This window comes from Microtus oregoni, unplaced genomic scaffold (genome assembly GCF_018167655.1).
Source record: "Microtus oregoni isolate MIOR12 unplaced genomic scaffold, Mior012 000070F_ref0000104, whole genome shotgun sequence".
Classification (NCBI taxonomy): Eukaryota; Metazoa; Chordata; class Mammalia; order Rodentia; family Cricetidae; genus Microtus; species Microtus oregoni.
In genome coordinates, this window is record NW_024543977.1 from 1,416,945 (window position 1) to 1,437,090 (window position 20,146).

Below are 20,146 nucleotides of genomic sequence, written 5' to 3' on the forward strand. Positions count from 1 at the left end.
CTTCTATAACACAGGACAGTTTCTGAAGAGAAAAACAAAACAAATGTAGGGTATCACATGACAAGGTAGTCTTCAGAAATGTACATCAAAAGTTCAGGGTGGGGGATAAATATTCCATGGTTACATCTAACAAAGATTGGACAGTTGTGTGGAAGTATATCTAGACAAAGACAGGAAAGGACCCAGTTATGAATTGGAATGGGGTGGGCATTCTCTATTCTGATACTTCTTGACATTTTTGCAACACTCATCCCTTTTGTATAAAGGGCAGGACACCTGCCTCTTGAGGGTTTTTAAGAGAGATCTGGAAGAGCTGCAGTTTTCTTGATTTCCTTCTGCAGGTAAAGGTCCTGTAGCCTTTCTTATGCCCCATAACTCTAGAGATTGCGGCTCAGGCAAACACCATTCTAGAATGGCAAGAATTGGATGTCAGAATCACCTTCAAATCACTGTCAGTTGCTTAAGCATTTATATCCTCTTTGTTCTGCAGATCTGGGGAAACTGAGTTAGAACATGGCGAAACCTAATTTTCGTGAACGTATGAGCTTACTACAAGTAGCTTAGCCTTCTTGAAGCTCTGTTTCCTAGTCAGGAAAAGGGGTGTTCACATCTACCTGCCAAGACGATAGCAGTTGCCCATTATTGATGTCTGGCCAATAGAAAGGCAAAGCAGGTAGTAAAGGCGGTAATTCTCTCACACACCTGCCTAGAGGACAGAGGGCAAAGTTGTGAGAACAAGTTGATCTTGCTTCACCTCTTTTATTGTGTTGAGTGTAAAATGACTTTCCAAAATCCTCAGGGGCTGAGCATGCTGTGAAAGTGTTTTCACTGAAATAAATTCGTTAGATAAAAGCTGTAGGGAAAAGAATGAAAATCATTTGATTAAATGTATTGTCTCCTAAGCTCAAAGGACATTTCAAAACAAGCAAGTGTTGTAAGAAGCACCAGCTAGGGGATTGCATGGTTACCTTTCTACCTGTCATTTTGGTTTAAATCATCACCTTTCTCCTTCTCCCACATTGAGGCCTTAGCATCGTTTTCTCTCTTCCCAGTAAATATGATAACACCCTTTATTGTTAAATAATTAATATTAATATTTTTAATGAAGTCTTGATTTATGTTTGATTGGAAAAATCTACATTCTTCTCCTCAGTTAATTTCTTGGAGTGCCTTTCCCATGTTCCGATTTTAGACATATTTAATGTTGAAAACAAGAGAAATTGCCTAAAATGCAAAATGTCAAGCCCTTCAAAATTTCCCAATTTTTTTTGTAAACGGAGGAGCCTTGGTTTATAATACAACTCTTGTAAAAGCTCATTTACTATAGGAAGAATGGCAGAGCTATGGTTAAGTAAAAACATAAGCAAATATATTCTAATAATATTTAGATAACCACTCTGAGTTTCTTATAAGGGGCCCTAATCAACAAATAAATTACCTGCCTTCTTTTTCTCCTAGTAGAGTGTGTTGTTGGGTGATAAACTAATGTTTACAATGTAAGTCAGTGCTCAAGAGGAAGGAGTCTATTTTTAGGTGTAGGCTTCTAGAGGTATACGTAATGGTTTGAATGATAATGAACCTCACAGGCTCATATATTTGAATGCTTAGTCTCCAGTTAGTGGAACTGTTTAGGAAGAATGGGAAGGTGTGGCCTTGCAGGAGATATGTCACTGAGGGTGGGCTTTAAGGTTTCAAAAGCACATGCCAGGCCTAATGTCTCTCTGTGTGTGTCTGCTGTTTTCTGATCAGGATGTAAATCTCTCAGTTACTGCTCCAGTTCCTCACCTGCCTGCTTCCTGCCACGATGATCATGGATTAACCCTTTAAAATTGTAAACATGCACTCAATTAAATGCTTTCTTCTATGAGAACTTCCTTGCTTGTGGTGTCTTCTCCAAATAATAGCAATCCTAACTTAGACCATAGAAGAATCTTGGAGAATAATTTAATCATGTGGATCAGGTTTCTGTTACAGCAACTAAACACCAGAGAGTATTAACTCATTAAGGGAAAGTTCCTTTTGGTTCACAGCTTCAGAGAATTCAGCCCTCATTTTCTTCCTTATGCTAAGGGTCTTTGATGAGACAGAACATTGCTGTGGGAACATGACAAGAAAGCTGTTTACCTCATGGCATTGCAAAAGCACAGAGGGAGGAGACAGGCTGGGGTCTCAATCACCTTCCAGGGACATCTAACTTCCTTCCAGAAAGCTCCAGCTCCTCGAGGTTTACAGCAATGCCATAGGCTGGGACCAGGTATTCAATACATGGAATTTGTTCACAGAACAACCTACAACACTACCATCCCAAATATCTCATTTTATAAATGAGGTAATTGCAGGCAGGTGAGAAAAATGGCCAATAAACAAAATCAAACCCTGGATTTTGCCCCAGGAAAATCAAGATTGCCCAGTGTAGAATGGCTTCCTTCTCTTTCTCTGCTGACTTGGGTGGAGAAGCCAAACTGTCAGTCAGAACTTTAGTCTCAGTCAGGGGGCTCATCACACTGACTGGTATTTTCCTGATCTCTACCCAAAATCTGTGCTTTGGAACCCAGTCCGTGTCCACAGGGAAGTAAAGATCAGACCCTGTTCCTTTGGGCCAGCAGGCCGCTCAGTTTTGTGCTGAGAAACCTGTATCCCTATAATCTGGTCAGTGCCGGTTTCTCTGTTCTTTCATGGAGCCTATGATCTGTGGACTAAGTCATCTGTTGAGTAAGCATCAAAGATTTCCATAACTCTGAGCCTAGTGTGTAGGGGAAATAGAAAAGCGAAAAACAAGACTTCTAAGGATCTTGCATATAGTTGGGACACATATCTCAGAGATGAGAAAGATGGGGAGTCATATACCTGCAAGTCTGATATAGAACCTAGACATGTCTTCATATTTTCTATATGTTATATGTGTAAAATGTGGTGGGTTCTAAATATATGGGTAGATTCATATGTATCTGAATATGTGTGTGTACTTACTAATATGGAGTATTCCAATATGACAGCTATATAAAGGTGAGAGAAAGCTGCATTCTATGGAAGGGAATAGCATACATATACACTTGACACCACACACTCTAGCATCAGATAAGAAGAGAATCTGCTGAGAGTAGGGGGACTCGTGACAGGGAATAGCTGGTTGGGTATATTTCAGGTGACCTTCTGTAGATAAATACCAGGCTAAGCCCTTTATACTTATCGATTTACTAGAACGATCTAACAGGTTGCCATCTGTGGTAGTCTGAATGATAAAGGCCCCCATAGGCTCATATATTTGAATGCTTGATTCCCAGTTGCAGAACTGTTTGGGAAGGATTGGGAGGCCTTTTTAGAAAGGTATGTCACTGGACATGGGCTTTGAGGTTTCAAAAGCCCACATTACTGCCGCTTACTCTTCTCTCTTTGCCTTGTGCTTGTGAATTAGATGTAAGCTCTCAGCTACTGTTCCTGCACCATGCCTGCCTGCCCCTTGCTTTGTTCTCCACTGTGACGGTTATGAATTTTAGCCCTTTGGTACTAGGAACCCCAAATTTAATGCTTTCTTTAATAAGCTTCCTTAGTCATGGTGTTTGGTCATGGCAACAGAGAAGTAACTCAGACACCATCTTGTGATTAAGCAAACTCTTCATGGCAGAAAGTAGAGAAGACATATTGCTTCTGGACCCATTCAGATGACATGGAGTCAAGTTACTACAAAGATCCCTGCCCAGCTTACATTGCTTTCCTAACTCTGCAGTATGAAAGAATGTATATACTCTAAACGGTAACACAGAAACAGTTTTGGGGTTTGGTCCCCGTGTGATTTGTAAGCCTTCCCTTTATTCTTCTCTCATTGTGAAAATTGCTTTGGCAAATATGGCCTCGGAAATAGACTTGACAAAGAAAATGTGCTCTCAATAAAGGAAGGAAGGAAGGAAATGCTGTCTAGATGAAGGATCTGAAAATGGACCTTACAGAGTCACTGAAAAATAAAAATGTCAAGGTTTGAGTCTCCAGACAGTGTACAAATATGCCACGTGACTGGTATCCTACCTGTCTCGTAGAATATTCCTTGAGAGCTCACAGATGTAGCCTGAGAGGGACAGGAAAGTGAGGAGAGGGTGAGCAGACGAAGTCACTGAAGGTTTTCCATCAGCTGTATCCTGACTAAGGTTAAGAATCCACCAGGATGTGTTTAGCATATTGCAAAGCCAAGGCACAAATCCCCTTGTTACTAAAAATCTACATGGTACAGAAAGAGAAAGCATGCCCAACACGGATGTGAAGGGACCCTTTGCTATCAAAATATGAAGGAAAAGCCTTCAGTGATACAAGATCACCATTGCCTACAACGGTGAAGCTAGGGGCTCTTTATCGGTTCCTAAAAATGGACTAGGACAGTCTGATTTGGGGCACATTCAGGTGGTGCCCCCTGCCTGTACACAGTGCACAGGAAGGTTCCAGAGAGCCTCACCAAGCTCCAATTCATTGGTGAGGGAAAGAGTAGGACATTGGCACTGTAAGTTACCCTTGGTCGAACCTGGCATTGACTACTGCATTCCTGATCTGTCAGAGCTGAGGAAAACCTTCATCTTAAAGTCATATCTTGACATCTAAGCCACAAGCTCATTGCCATTAAAGCTAAACATGACCTCAATGACCTTTAACTTCTCATATGATCTCCATGTTAAGGTATGTGAGTTTGAGATGGGATTAGATGACTGGGGTTCAGTGGCATCTGGTGCATTGGGCACTTCTCTTGTACTGACATTTGCTCCTAGGGCAACTCCATGCCCAGCACCACCTCCCACGTAAGTTTGTGGAGATAACTACATTGGAACCCTGACATCCCTCTTATAAGTAATTTGCCTTCTTCCCTGATACTCAGGTCAAGCCCTTGGAGAAATGGTAGCAATAGAACACTTGAATGTTGAGTAAAATAAGTTTTCATAGTTCTATATTCACAAGCCACTGTGTAAACCAAGCTCACACTCAGGTTGAGGCATTCCCAAGAACGGTTAAACATAATACCACCAGGGGGCAGTGTGGAGCTGTGTCCACTAATCATTTCAATTTTGACCAAGGTAAAATCCAAACCTCATGACCCTTTCCGTCTTGCAGAAGAGCGTCATTAAAGTCCAGAGACACCATCTACACTTTCATTCTGTAGAACCAGCTAGAAAACCTGGGAGCACCACACTCTCCTTTATAGCTTGGATTTCCTCCTCAACCATGACCAAGTTCCTTTTTACCAAGTTCATTTTCATTTATTTATTTATTGTCTTAGGATGGCTATAACCCATGGATCTCAAGATCTGAAATGATAATTATTATTCATAATTACATAATGTCCCTATCCTAAGCTGTAAAACTTTTAAAAATGTATTTCCTTTTCTTTCAGAATTTTGCCTCTAATCTGTATTATTAATTTTTAAAAGCGCATAGAGGAATGGCTGCAAGAGGGACAAAGTGACATCCACATGACTTTCCCTCAGTTCTTGCCCCTGGAAACAGGAATACAGAGACAGCTCTGGGATCCCATGTGCTTACCAGCGACCCTAGGACACAAGAGGGAAATCAGTGCCCAGGCCCTTGAAGGCCCACATAGTAAATGCCTACCTGGTTTCAAAAATAAAAAAAAGAAACTATACAATCATTTTGTGAGCAAGCACAGCCCTAGGAAGCTGGTGTGCTCATGGTCTCTGGATTTGGGGTAAAGCTTCCACGTGAGCTTTCTGCTTTGTCAGTTCCATCCCAGCCGATTGGAGCATGTTGTCTGCACATGACCACAGCGGGGCAATTCCAGTAAATGATGACCCGTCATTAAGAGAGCATTTCCCTTGTGCTGGAATTACTAAGAAAATATGTCTTAGTAATATTTTCTTCAGGTAATTTCACAAATGGATGTTACATGAGGGTAGACCCAAGTCAAAAGAGCCATTGACAGTTGTCCGGTAGGTTCAGTAGTTAGGAGAATGCTAAGTGCTTAGATTGAAGCAGCAATACAGTAATGATATTGTGTTACAAACCAGATGCTTCCTCCTTAGCTAGTGTGTCTTTATTCTAATTTATTCTCTTTAGCTAAACAGGAAAACAGAGCCCTTAGGTTGTTGGAGAGGCTAAGCATGTGTTGAAGGTCGGCACAAGGTAGGCATTTGCAAACTTGGAATCCCGATCCCTGGTTTGCTATTGACTTTGAGAAAGTCATTGAAGCTCTTGGTTTTTTACTTCTCTTGAGTAAAATAGAAGCCATAAATTGGAGTGTCTCCCTGGGATGCTGTGATTAATGTCACGAACGAAAGAAATAGAAATGCAGTTCACAAATGCAGATTAGAATTGTAATGTCAATGCTGATGGTTTAAGGGAGAAAGAGGCAACCTGGATTCATTGCACAGGGAAAAGACCGCATTCTGGTGTAAAGGAGAACACTGTCACCGCTCTTTCTCTGTGGTCACCGTAACATGAAAACAGAAATCAGTCTGCTTGTACATTTATTTATTGACATAAGTTCTTGCTGTGTAGCCCTGGCCAGTCTGGAGTTTGCTATGAAGACCAGGCTGGTCTTGAATTCATGGAGATCCTCCTGCCTCTGCCTCTCTGCCTCTGGCCCTGCCTCTCTCTACCTCTACCTCTCTGCTAAGTGCTGGCATTAAAGTCATGCACCAGCAACCCTGGCCCCAGCTAAATTACATTGTAATGCATGCTAACAATGTCATAGTGCCTAGCAGAGTGGCCACAAAGCAAATATTTGCTAGAATCATGGTGGAGGTGTATCAGGTAGTTTGCTTGAAACTGCTAATCATAAAGCCAATAGTTTTTGAAGACTACATTTTCTATAAAGTTGTATCATAAAATAATCCTAAATAGAGAAACTGATACTAACTCGTTTCAAATCTCAATTTGTGGCAACATTTTAATGTATTCAAGAGTAGGGCTGATTATGGTAGAATGAACTGAAGAGGCAGAGGCAGGAGAATCACCAATCTGAGGCAAGTCTGGGCAAACCCTTGTGAACTGAGGAAATGAATTAGCAGATAAGGCATCTACCACGCAGACATGAGGACCAGTTTGACTCCCCAGCACCAATGGAAATGTCAGATGGGTTTGGCAGCCTGCCTGGAGTCCCGGTCTGTGGGAGGTAGCAATGGGATCCCCAGAGCAAGCAATCTAACAAGGCTGGATGAGTTGGCAAGCTCTGGGTTCCACTGTAAGGTGCAGAGCAATTAAGGAAGACACCAGTGGCAACTTCCACACACAGGCATGTGCTGACACACTTGCAGATAGACACACACATCCATGCACAGACACCACACATGTGTACTCATGCCAACAAAATACACTTTTTAAAGAATGGGACTCTGTAAACATGAATTTTACCTTTGGTATTTGTTTCTAGCCATCAGGTTTTCCCCATACCTGAGTATCCAGACAGTAAAGGAAGTGAGCTACGGCAGTCAGCTTAACGGAAGTAGCTCACATTGGGACAGGCCATTCCCATTAGATGCACTGTATCCGTCCATCCAGAGGTTGTTTTAAAATGTGAAGGCAGCAAGAACTGATGCAAATGCCTAAAAACCCTAGCTACCCCTCAGAAGCACAGTGCAAACCGAGAACTGAAAAGCAGGAGGCCTCATTGGGCTAAACTTTTCAGGAGTGACCCAAGACTTGCCCACAGATGATCTGTTGCTGGGTTTTTAGCAGTGTGTTCTTTCCGAGCTCTTTTGGGATGACACAGCCATGTTGTAAGATCCTACTGACTTATAAAGTTCTACTTCAAAAACAAAAAGAGCCCAGGGCTATTTTTACAGAAAGTATATTCTCCTGAATTACTATAAGTCCCCCCCCCAAAAACCATTGTGAGAGCAAAAACTATTACCACGCAGAAGAAAACAGAGGATTAAAGCTGTTCCCACTAGCTTTGTTTGTTGGTTTGGACCCATATTCAATACAGAACATTGCTAATCATTTCTTCCAATTACTTTGGCTAACTCATATCTGATGAAAAAAATAACAACTGTGAAATCTGGGGTGAAATGTAAATTGCTTTCCCTTGTAATTAATTTGTTGTGGGAGTTTATTTTTATTGCAAAAATCATTTGCCGGAGGTAGTCACAAGGAGAGGCACAGTCTGGTTGGCTGCAGGGAGACATCTGCTAACTGAGACCACCTCTGCCATATCATTGCTTTTCCCCAGTGCAATCCAGATAGATATACTGTTTACAGTGAATTCCAGATACAAAAACTTAGCAGTTTTAAGTTCTTTGCTGGTGGCATTTTGGTGGTGTTCTACATACGGAAAGAGGTAAAGCTTTGGTCATTCGCAGCCATGTCTTCCTCCAAGGGCTGTGTTTTGGGGGCCCAGGTTTTCTTCCAACCTTGTTCTATACTCCCAGTAGGGAGGGATGTGGGAAGAGCAGCAGCAGGCTTCTATGTGGAATGGTCTCTCAGTTGGGACCCTTTGCTACTGGCGTTCATTGTTCCCTGAAGCCAGAAGAGAAGGGGACAGGATCACTTCCTTCTCTGAAGCCAGCCTCTCCCTTTTCTTCTGGAATCTGTCCATGCCAAGAGCCATGGAAGGTGATTTTAATGATTTCTAGTTTATCTTCCATTTTCCTTTTTTCTCTTTCAAACATGAGTAAATTCATTTACATTTCAGAAGAAAACCGGGACAGTGCAGAAAGAGGAGGGACTTCTGCACAACAAAGTCTCCAAATACATTCTTTCCCTGGACTCTTCATCTTCTGTGTTCTGTCTGGCTCTCACATACCTTATGGTCTGACCCTATCCTTGAATTATCTTTACTTCTCAAAATGTAATTCAATAAAATCAAATGTTGGTATGGAAAAGAAATCCAGGAGATTATCCAGCCTTTAAAACTTTTAGTGTCTGTGGCCATGTGTGTTTTCTTCAAAGAACCTGATTTGAGAGCCCCCTTCCTCCCTGCCTTTTCCTGGAGCTCAGTACCCATGTAAACACGTAAAAGGTTGGTAGAGGCTGACAGTATTATTTGTCCCTGGAATGATTCTCTGCATGCTAGACAGGTATGAGGCCCCAGAAAGAGGAAGCCGTGCCTTGGATTAATCTGTAGGAATTTCCTCACATTCCTGGACCTCCAACTCCATCCGGTAGCTACACTAGTTAAGCTTCCTAAGACTCTGCTCACGATTTCATTCCAAATTACAAGGGAAAATTAGTTAACAGGTCTCGCTGACGGTTTCACCTTCGCATGCAAACCAACCAAGAGCTAGCTATAAGCAGAGACCTTTGTGTTGCATTGAAAAAATACTTTTATTATGTGAGCAAAGACAGAAGCACAGAAAGATGGTTAGGAAGATCTGAGGGAGAAAGGTTAACCATTTTCTTTAAGCAACTGGAAACTGTAAGTCCCAGAGTTACTGTTTGGCTACGGTTCTTTGTTTAAACACTGAAAATGTTTCCAAGCAGACAGGGAGAAGATGATGAAGTCACAGTATACCAGTATATTTAGATACTTTTTTTTCCTAAGATTCCAAACTGAACTTCTTCTTTCCTTGGGATAGGTTTAGATTCATATTTCTGAGATGAGCTCCCTCACTAAAATAACCATCTATTCCTCCTGCCCACAAATGCTGAGCAACTGAGAAAGAAACACTGCAACGCATCTAAAATGAGGGTGGGTGCAGGAGGAGTGGGATGCCTGCTGGCACGTGTCCTTTATGGTAATTGATGTGTGCAATCCACGCTTCTATTTCTATGGGAAGATGCAGAGAACAGGGTGAAGGCTGTGGATGCTGCAGGTAGCATTCCTGATTCTGAGAAAAAGAAGCTGTCTTGGCCTAGGAGGCTGTGGGCTCACAGACTGCCCATAACTGAGCATAGCCTTGGTGACCATCAGAACTGACTGTGAGAGTGAAGGAGCAGGTAGAGGGTGGGCAGAGCACCTTCCTCGGAGGCCCATCGCTACAAGACACTCTCACACCATTGCCACCACTCCGGTCCCCAAGTCTTTGCATCATTCCCTTGGTATTTAGGGTAGAGCCAGGATAGCTCTCTGGACGCTGCCCACCAAAGAGGCTGAGCCATGTGTGGGACAGGGAGGGACAAAGGGTTGCACCCTCTCAGCTTCCTCTGACTGGGGGAGGCTGTGGTAGGTCTCTCTCTAACCACGGAGAGAATTTCCCACTAACGGAGAGTAATTTTGAGTGATGGATCCACCCCCATATTCATTATAGGGGGGAAATATTAGAACACCCTGTAATGAAAATTCATGTGCTCTCTGTTGACTTATTAAGATTACTGCAGAGCTCACAGCATTGCTGTAAGCGTGGTTAATATCTTCTAATAATCTCTAGTGTTTTGCATTTTTAAAACTCAGCTCAGTAAAAGCGCATGTCCTCATCATTTTGCCTGTCTCTGTGATGAGATTATCCAAGGAAAAGAACTTCACGGAGAAGGGGTTTACTTTGCTCACAGTTCAGGAACTTCATGGAGAAGGGGTTTACTTTGCTCACAGTTCAGGACACTGTCCCCCACGCAGGCCAATTCAGGGCAGCAAGGGCTTCAAGTGGCTGGCCCCATCCTGGCAACAGTCAGAAGAAAGGAGCAAGAAAAGCATGCTGCCATCCAGTTACCTTTCTCCTTTACACTCCAGGAGCCCAGTCAAGGAATGGTGCCTTCCACAGTGGCGGGTCTCCCCACAGAATCACCATAACCCCCCACAGGAGTGCTCAGAGGCAGGTTTCTCAGTTGATTCTAGGGTCTGTCCAGTTGGCAATTAGCGCTATCACATTGTACATCTAATGGCAAGTGTCAAGGGATGCAGCATGCAGGTTGGAGTCTGTTCTAGTTTACTTTCTGCTGCTGTGATACAACACTCTAACCCAATGATTCTCAGCCTTCCGGACGCTGCAACCCTTAACACGGTTCCTCATGCTGTGGGGACCCCAACCATAAAATTATTTTCATTGCTACTTTATAACTGCAATTTTGTTACTGTTATGAATAATAATTTAAATATCTGATATGCAGGACATCTGGTATGTGACTCCCGTGAAAGGATCATTTGACCCCCAAGGGGGTCATGCCACCCTACTTGAGAAGCACTGCTCTAACCAAAAGCCACTTGAAGAGATCAGAGTTTTTTTGGCTTACATTTCCTGGTCACAGTCCATCACTGAAGAACGGTGCCATTGAGAGGAACGCTGCCTGCTGGCTTGGTGTTTGGCTCATGCTCAGCCCAGAACCATCTAGAAATGGTGCTGCCTAGAGTGGGTTGGGCCTTTCCACGTCAATTATCAATGAAGACACTCTCTCACAGAGTTGGTCAACCTTATCTGGGAAATTCCTCAACTGAGGTTCCTTCTTCCCAGGTGACTCTAGGTCATGTCTAGTTGACAATAACAACCAATCTGAATGGTTATACATATGCAAAGTGGTATTCTGGGGGCTCAGCTAACTCTCATACACCAGAAGATTAGAGTATGACACTGCAAAAATATTTGAACTCAAACTTTACCTTATTTGTAATTTAAGTAATATAGATTGATATTGATAGAATATGATTGTTACCATTTGTCTCTGTATAAAAAAATGGAGTTACTTACAACGCTTTTAAACTGTTCTTATTTTCTTGAGCCCCTGTTCATTTATATGTTTGGTATGCTTAGCATGATAACATCTGTCAGAGAGAAGCCATTCAATAAAGTCTTGTTGAATGGATGACTTAACTATATAACAAGTTTTGCTTTTTGTATGAAAAAAAAGTGACTACAATCAGATCCCACCAAAAGAGCTCATATTCTAGTAGAGAAGGCAGGAAGTGTGTGCTTTGGTAATGCAGGATATGTTATAAGTGATGTGAATGGATTCTGTCATTTAGATTCATTTAGTTTACCATGTGGGTCACAAATATTTATCTAGTGAGAAAGACAACTAAATGGCAGGGTGCATTGTCAAGGTCTTCATTATCCGTTCCACGTTGCATATGATGAAACTGATTCTTTGATCAGTCAACTGGCTTGCTCAGACCTGGATAAAGCGGTAGTCTAAATACGAGGGTCCTAAGGACAGGATGAAGGCTGTTTGTCCTGAAGCAAAGCTCCTAGATGGAAGAAATACAAGTTGATTGATGCCAGAATGATGTTCTAAGTTCATTGTTTCTGTGATAAACCACTCTGACCAACAGTAATTTCGGGGAGGAAAGTGTTCAGTTCAGTCTGTGTTTCTAGGCAACACTCTATGACTGGAGGAAGTCTGAGCAAGAACCATGAAGGATAGCTGTTTCCTTGCCTGCTTTCTGGCTTGCCCATTGACTCATGCTCGGTTAGCTCTCTTCCATAGCCTAGAATCCTGTATGGAGGGATGTTGCTGCCCACAGTGGGCTGGGACCTCTCACATAAATCATCAATCAAGACAATCTCTTATAGACATGGCCACAGGCCAATCTGACTTGGGAAATCTCCCAGTTGAAACTCTCTTTGTTGACTCTGTGCTGTGTCAAGTTGACAGCTAAAGTTAGCCCAGACAGATGATGTCTGAATTCAGATCTGGTTGTCTCAGACAGACATTCATAGCCACTACATTCACTGTTCTTTAGCAAAGTGGAGTTAGCTAGGCTCTGCAGAGGAAAACCTGCTGCTCCGAGGCTCTCAAAGCTATATAGAGATTTTTCAGACACTAGAAATTGAATATGAGGAGCCTGTTAAGCAAGCCAAAACTGGAAATGAAGGGGGTTTGAATAGTCCTTTCAAGGGAGTAGAGATTAATTTCTGCATGGTGGAGGACACAGAGGTGAGCAGATTCGGGATGTTAGCCCTTCCGACTGTGATCATCGGTGCTTCTCCCAGTGACTTTGTGTCAGTCCCAAAGTTGCTCACATTTTCCCCACGTCATTCTTAATCTCACTGTCCCTGGAACTCAGCACAGATCAGCTTGAGGTCACATGCTTTTCTAGACTGCACCACCCGTGACCATGGAGGCATACTATCCAACCAAGGAAGAGAGCCTCCCCATTTGCTATGTTTCAGTGTTCTTGCTGCTCCGGCCCTCCCCAGTGGACCAACTTGATGATCTATCTAGAGATGGGGGAACCTCCAACACTGCCTGTTCTGAATTCCCTCCTTGCCTCCATCAAATCAACAATGCCTAGCAAAAGCATAAAATGATTTATTTAGTACTAACTATGTTTTAAAATCCTCTCATTTTTGTTCTCTTTAAATATTTTGGGTGGTTGGTGGTATTTGGTTGGTTTGTTTTTCTGAAATAGTGTCTCATGAGGTCAAGACTGGCCTCAAACTCACTATACAGCTGAGGATGATCTTGAACTCCTAATCCTCCAGCCTGGGATTATTGCCACACCCAAATCACTATTTCACACTTGAGAAAACTCTTGTGTTTTGTTCTTATACTTCTATCCATTTTGTGGAACAAAGTTATACTCCTCAAAGGAGAAAATTGGATCAACAGTCAATGGGTCAGGAAAGATTACATTTTAAAAATAGATGAACTTAGATGTCCATCAATAGATGCATAGAATACAGAAAATATTTCCTACGTTCATGATAGAATTTTATTCAACTGTACAGATGAGTGAAATTATGTCAGTTTCAAGACAAGGATAAAACTGGTAATCATCAGGGAAGTAAGCGTATGACATGAAGGTAGAAATGGGAATCTTTGAGAGGAGAAGAGAGGAAAGAGGAGAAAGAAAAGGTATGGATGGCTGAAGTATGCAGATGCTTGAATGAGTATACTATGAAGCCCATTAGTTGTATAATAAACACACACTAATACAGTCTTTATAAAGGTGAATTTTACAATTGCTTATCCTGTTAAGATTTTGCTGTCATGGGACAACCCTCTGAGGGCCACCTTGTCACTCTGAATCACAGGATATTGCAATAACCCTGCCAATACAGTAAACTGCAATAAAATATTCACTCATTCATACTTGGCGGTTGCATAGTCCTTTTGTTTCAAGGTTGTTTGGTTTGTCGGTAATAACTGGAGTTCAAACGACTTGTTAATATGTATCAAGTAAACATTCTCCTCCTCAGTGTTATAAACTAACTAATAGTATCTAAACTACCTCAGAGCCCTTTAATTTTATTAAGAGAAAAGATTTTTCAATTTAAACCAAGTACATCGCATGAATTCTTTTTTTTTTTTTCAGCTGTAGACTGCCTGTGTTCTTTTTCATTCATTGTAACACAACCTTTTGTGGGCTTCTGCTTGGCCATTTTCAGTAACCTAACTGAAGTTACCCATTTGTATAAAAGGAAAAAACAATATTGGGAAATAATTGTGCTCTTCAATTCCGTGCTCCAATGAGTCTGAATTCTCCGGAATTAACCTACAGAATTGTATTATAAAGATAATTAAGCAATGGATTATTATTATTAATTACTTTCCAATAAGTCCCAGTAACAAGAAAATAATTAAAGCATGTATTTCCCTGTCCTGCTCCACAGTGCCTGCTGTGTACACACAGTTCACCCGCTTTCTCACCTGTTACAATTTCGTATTGCTCTCTCCTTTCTCTCATACAGTGGCTTAAGCAAGCAGGGGAAAGGGAATATAACATCAAGGGAGAGCAAATGACACTTATAACAGTCTTTGGAACAAAATGGAATTGGGCCAGTCCAGTGGGGGTGCAGGTAGAGCTGTGAACTGTGGAACTGGGGCATCTAGAGCCTGAGTGAACTCATGGGCGGTGGGAGTGGACGGAGCTGATGACAACACGTCAGAGGGAGAACAAGAAGGTAGGAGTAGCTTAGGAATAACTTGTCTCAAGAAATAGACTTGCATATAATCTCTAACTATTGCCAACACAGACACACAGTAGCTTCTGAGAGATGTGGGTTTGAGATCAGGCTCTGCACGTACCGTGTGACTTTGAACAACGTGTTTAATCGTCATGAGTTCAGTGCGCTCAGTTGCAAAGTGGCCCTAACATTGCTTAGCCAGTGGGGGTAACCAGTGGGGCTACATGCAGGATTGTATAATGCAGTGGGTAAGAAGCAATGCCTGGGAAATCATATACGTACTGGAAAATCTTATATTTGATGTGTGTTTTTCCTGTTAAGTCTATATGTGTGTACATGTCTGTTTTCATTTGTGAATAAATGCCCAAGTGTTTGAGTGTGACGCAACGCACACGTGGAAGTGTTCATCCTTGCCCTCCCCTTGTCTGAGACAGTCTGTTATGCTCACTGCTGCGTATGACAGATGAACCAGCCCATAAGCCTCCAGAGATTTCCCTGTCTCTTGGCTCCCGTCTTATTATAGGAGCACTAGGATTAGAGATGTGCTTTATTTATGTAGGGTCTGTGGATCTGAACTCAGGTCCTCGCGATTGCAAAGCAAGTGCTCTGCACGTTGAGCCACCCCTCTAGCCCTAGATAAGTAATTTTCAATCCCCCCACCCCAGTCAGTCAGGAGTCACCAGACTCACCCTCGCTCATTTCCCTACAAAGATACCCAGGACACTTTTAAGGACTTTTAAGATTGGCACTGTTCCAACACTAATTTGAAACAAAGAGGTATATTTTAAATATTTTATTAAGCATCACTCGTTGACACAATCAGTGATTACACTGGTAGGTAAATGGAAAGACACCAGACTATGAAACCAGATTAACTTCATAACCTGGGTCCACGGCTCACTGAGAACATAGTTTGTTGAATCCGGGCACTCTACTGTCGCGCTTGGTCCTGGCATGTCCTCCAAAGGATCATATGTTAAAGGTTGGTTCCCACCCAACGACCTTATTGGGAGGTGGTGGGAAGTTAAATATTTGTGGGAGTGGGTTTCCTTGGATATATTGGGACCCCAGCTCTTTCCCTTCTGTCCCTCTACTTCCTGGCTGTCATGACGTTAAGAGACGTCCTCTCCCATGCTCTCGCACTAAAGGCCAAAGCAAGCAGCCACAAACTGAAACCATCAGCTCATATAAACCTTTCCTCTTTGCAAGCTGATTACCTCGGGTATTTTCTCACACCAGTACAAAACTAGCTCAGTCAAGCCAAAGAGAGAATCAAGTTAGGTAAGAATATGCAAAGCAATGTGTTAGGAGTGGATCTGATCAATATATATTGTCTACACATAGGAAATTTGTAAAGAATAAGTTAACACATCTTAAAAAGAAAAAACTAACAAAAAATATGCATACAATCTCAAAATGAAGTGGTCATAGAAGCCAGAGTAGAAGCCATGATGTAGACTGGCAAAGCTAAGGGATTTATTCCTGACCTTCCAGCATCTCTGCGTTTTATTTCATTGATAATGAAGCTAAGGGTAGGGGTTAGTGGCTCAGAGACACAGACCTCAGGCTTTCTGGCACCTGAATCATTTACCTCTCCTGGTTTAGACATAGTATATAGAGGACCATTTTGATTCCAAAGTCATACATTTTAAAAAAGTAACTATATATTAATTTAATGTTTAATTTAATAATTAGTTGAACTCAGTACAATAACTAACCTGAATTTCATGTTTTAGAAACTTGAGTCAAAATGCAATGGTATTTTGCAATATTTTAAATTACGATCAGTGGCATCTGTCATATTCTCATCCACCATTTCTTTCCACTTGAAATGTGTTTTTCTGGACCCCGAGAGGGTTTTTATAGCAACAAATATCCATGGGGAAAACATGGCTTCCAAACAACTGGCCTGATCCATGTGCACCAAGCCTGCTGCCAACAGCCAAATCGCCACAGCTTCTAGTTGCTGGGAGGTTACCAATGGTAGGGAAAGAACAGAACGTCAGCTTCAGTTTCTAGGGCTTCTCAATGATCCTGCAGCCTCCCTATACAGATGTGCCTGTCATCCTCAGCCATAAATTTTAAATGTTTGAACCTGGGCAGTCCTGTTTAGGCTGCATTCTTTGTGCTAGGCAAGTCATGTCACTAGTGGCCCAGTCACTGCATCTGTCCACAGTCCCATGTCATTTCCCACTTAGCCTGGATGATAGGATGATCACAGGATACAGTATCTATCTCTGTGTGCTGGGCTCTCGAGGGACAGTGCATGGCACTAAGTCACGGGGGATTGGGCTTCTCTCTGTACTGTCTGACTCCCAGTCAGCCTTTCCCATTTCTCTTGCCCTCAGCTATAGAAGCGTGCTGTTGTTTTCCTGGTTGGTCTAGTTTGGTGGATTTGCCTTGCCTTGTGGTATCTAACTCATGTTTTGGTTAAAAAGCAAGTGGTGGAGACTGTCAGTTAAGAGCCCTTCGTCTGAAGAGCTGTGTGGGGGTCTGTGTGACGTCAGTGTGTCCTGCTCTACAGATCAGCATTATTCCTCTAGTCTTTGTTCCTCCTTTTCTCGGTCACACTGGGACCCTAAAATTCACGAAGCAGTTACTGGGTAAACTATTACACTATTATTTGTATTTAACAGATGGAAATGCTGGAATCCTGAGTGTGTAGCTGACTATACTGTATCCCAGAGACAAAAGTGGGACCACAGCCCAGAGACCATAAACATTGGCCTCAAAGGAGTACACCGCTCATCTGGCGACTCCCCCCTACCCTGTTTTCTTCTTAGGTAAGTCTTGTGTTGTTGTTGTTTTTTAACTTAATCATGACATGATTGAATTAATTATGAGATAAAGCTATTTTTGTAGAATGTGACTTCCAGAGTTCTTCCCTGAGTCCAGGGAACACAATGTTGAAAGCGTGTGCTGAACCATGCAGCTTTTCCATACGTTCTTCTTCTGAAATGCGGCTGTGTACTGCTTTATGTGCTATTTATTGGTTGTGTTCCCAGTGGTAGGAGCAGATGTGTGTTTTCCAAGATGCGTATCATGTTCACTGACATTGCTAAGTCTGTCTTGTTTAGACTCTACCTTGAAGCTATCATAACCACTACAGAATAAGAAAATACCCAAAGACCATGCTTTCTTTTTCCAGAGTCGTCTGCATGGACGGCCTTGGGTATCTAGATAAGAAATGGTCCTAGTGACGTTCCCACCATAGCCATGTTTATTCAGCCTGTTTTCACTATAAATCTATCAGTTCAATATATTGGACCCAGAGAAAGGTAGTAAAGAGACTAGATCTTACCATGCTACCATTTTTATTTAACTTGGTTCTTGATTTAGTGTTTATCTTAGTTACTTTTGCATAATGACCTCAAATCGCTAAGAGAGCGACTTGAAGGAGGCGAAGTTTTGGGTGACTCACAGTTCCACGAGGTTTATTTCCTGGCCACTTAGCTTAGCTTTGTGGACTTGTGCAGAGAGAGCATCATGGCAGCAGGATGTATGACAGAAGGCACGTGTTCACTTCACAGTGCTCAGAAACAGGGGAAAATGCCAAAGAGCAAGGGACAAGACTCCCCAGCAGCCTGGCCCCAGTGACCTATTCCCCTAGGCAAGCCCACCTCCTAAGGCTTCCCAAACCTCCCCAGACAGTACTGCCTGTGGGGAACCAAGAGTTCTAAACAACAGCCTGTGGGGTTCCATGTTGAATCCTGGATCAAAAGTCAGACACACCATAGAGCCAGCACACCTAATAGTAGGCAGAACCTAGGTATGAACCATGGGTAGAAAGCTATTAACATGTCCTATAGCATCTGCAGGAGCCAGAACGTCAGCTTCTAGGTCATTTTCAGCTCTGGGATAGGAAGTTCCCTGGGTGGTTAGACTTACAAAACAGTGTCTGAACCGGGGGAACCAGAGTCCGCTTCAGCTCGTCTGAGAAGCTGCAGGGCTGACTGACTTGATTAGAAGGCGCCCACACGGGAACACTGGCCTCTGCGTACTGAAGCCTAGAGTGGCTGGTTCCCTTCACTCCACCAGAAGCCGCCAGACCTCAGAAATAGAGTCAAGAGGCTTCTTCACCCCCGTGATTTACTCTGATTTCCCTTTGTACACATATGGACTCTATTTTCTCCTGTCTTTATAAATATTGTTGTGACTGCCTCTGCCAAGCTACCTTTCTCACCCCAGGGAGAAGCCAAAGACCAGACACACACACCTCCCACCTCCCACTCCCGTCCTATTAGACACAACTGCAAGGGGCTGGAGCAATTTGGCCAGTCAAAGTGATGTGTGTATTTGAGTTTTTACAGAGCCAGGCTAAGCTCAGAGTCAGGGGGCTTCCATAAATAACCCGTATCCCTCTCTGTGTGTGGTTGGGGCTGGAATGCCTTTCTCTTCAGAGCTGTACAAGTATCAAAGATCAAAGAGTCGACCGTTTCTGGATGTGCTATTCATTGCAAAGCCACTGTTCTCTGTGGGAGGATTCTGGCGAAGGCAGCAGACCTTCTCCTTGCCGACAGTTGGGGCTGGTGGGTGCTCAAAGAACCCACAGCTAAAGGACTTTTTGTAAAATACAGATGAAAATTCACTTTCAAGGCAAGGGAAAACTGGAATCATTTGGGGTATGGAATGTGGTAGGAGGGAGAAGAGAGTAAAGAAACTGACCCGTTACCGCATGGAATGTGGTTCAAGACTAACCGGACGTAGAAGAATAACCCATGTAATTTACTTACCGACGAGCAGGCATTAGAGAGCCTTTGACAAGCAGAGCAGAACATATACAGGGATTTGGATTTTTAACCCCTAACTAGATAATGTACTTGAAAAAAAGACTTTGAACTTGTTTGCTGGGGTATAAAAAAAAAAGGTATATTTCAAATCTCGGGATTCTGGATAATCACGACACACAAGATAACAGCTGCTCTCTAGTCCCTGTCTGGCTGTGTGTCACATGCGGTGCAGACACACGGTATCTTTAGTCCTCACAGCTGTGCACAGGGGGCCTTGTCGCCCTGCCTTACACATAGGACAATGGGCTCCACACAGTGGAAATGCTAGACTTAAGGTCACACTGTGATTTAGTAGAAAGTCCAGTATTGGAACAGAGCTCTGGAATGGAGTGGATGTGACTGTCGCTTAGCCTAGTTTTGTCCTTCTGGCTTCTGCTGCAGTTTCTGGCCTGCGTTGTGGAAGCTGATGGAGCCCTTTGCCTTCTGAGCTTGGGAGCTTTACAGAAGTCTGGGATTGCTATGGTTCAGGCTGGACTAAATGGTCCCAAGTCCAGTGTGCCTGGTTTCTCACTGCATTGGCTCATCTGGGCATGCCATGGCTGGTAAAACTGTGTCATACTATAGGTGGGTTTTCCTGTGGAAAATGTGTCCTAAACTCTGTGATAAAGAAAGCATGACAGAGAAGCTGGAGAGATGACTCCATGG

General features: G+C 42.8%; 1 protein-coding gene across 2 annotated transcripts in view; it reads left to right on the forward strand.

Annotated features, from left to right (window-relative positions):
* Window positions 1-20,146, forward strand: part of Kiaa1217 (KIAA1217 ortholog) — an 818,936-nt gene that overhangs the window by 301,711 nt on the left and 497,079 nt on the right. For both annotated transcript variants that reach the window (XM_041641628.1, XM_041641627.1), the window contains one exon: window positions 17,348-17,494. The gene's annotated coding sequence lies outside the window, so the exon portion shown is untranslated. The remainder of the gene's footprint in view (window positions 1-17,347; window positions 17,495-20,146) is intronic.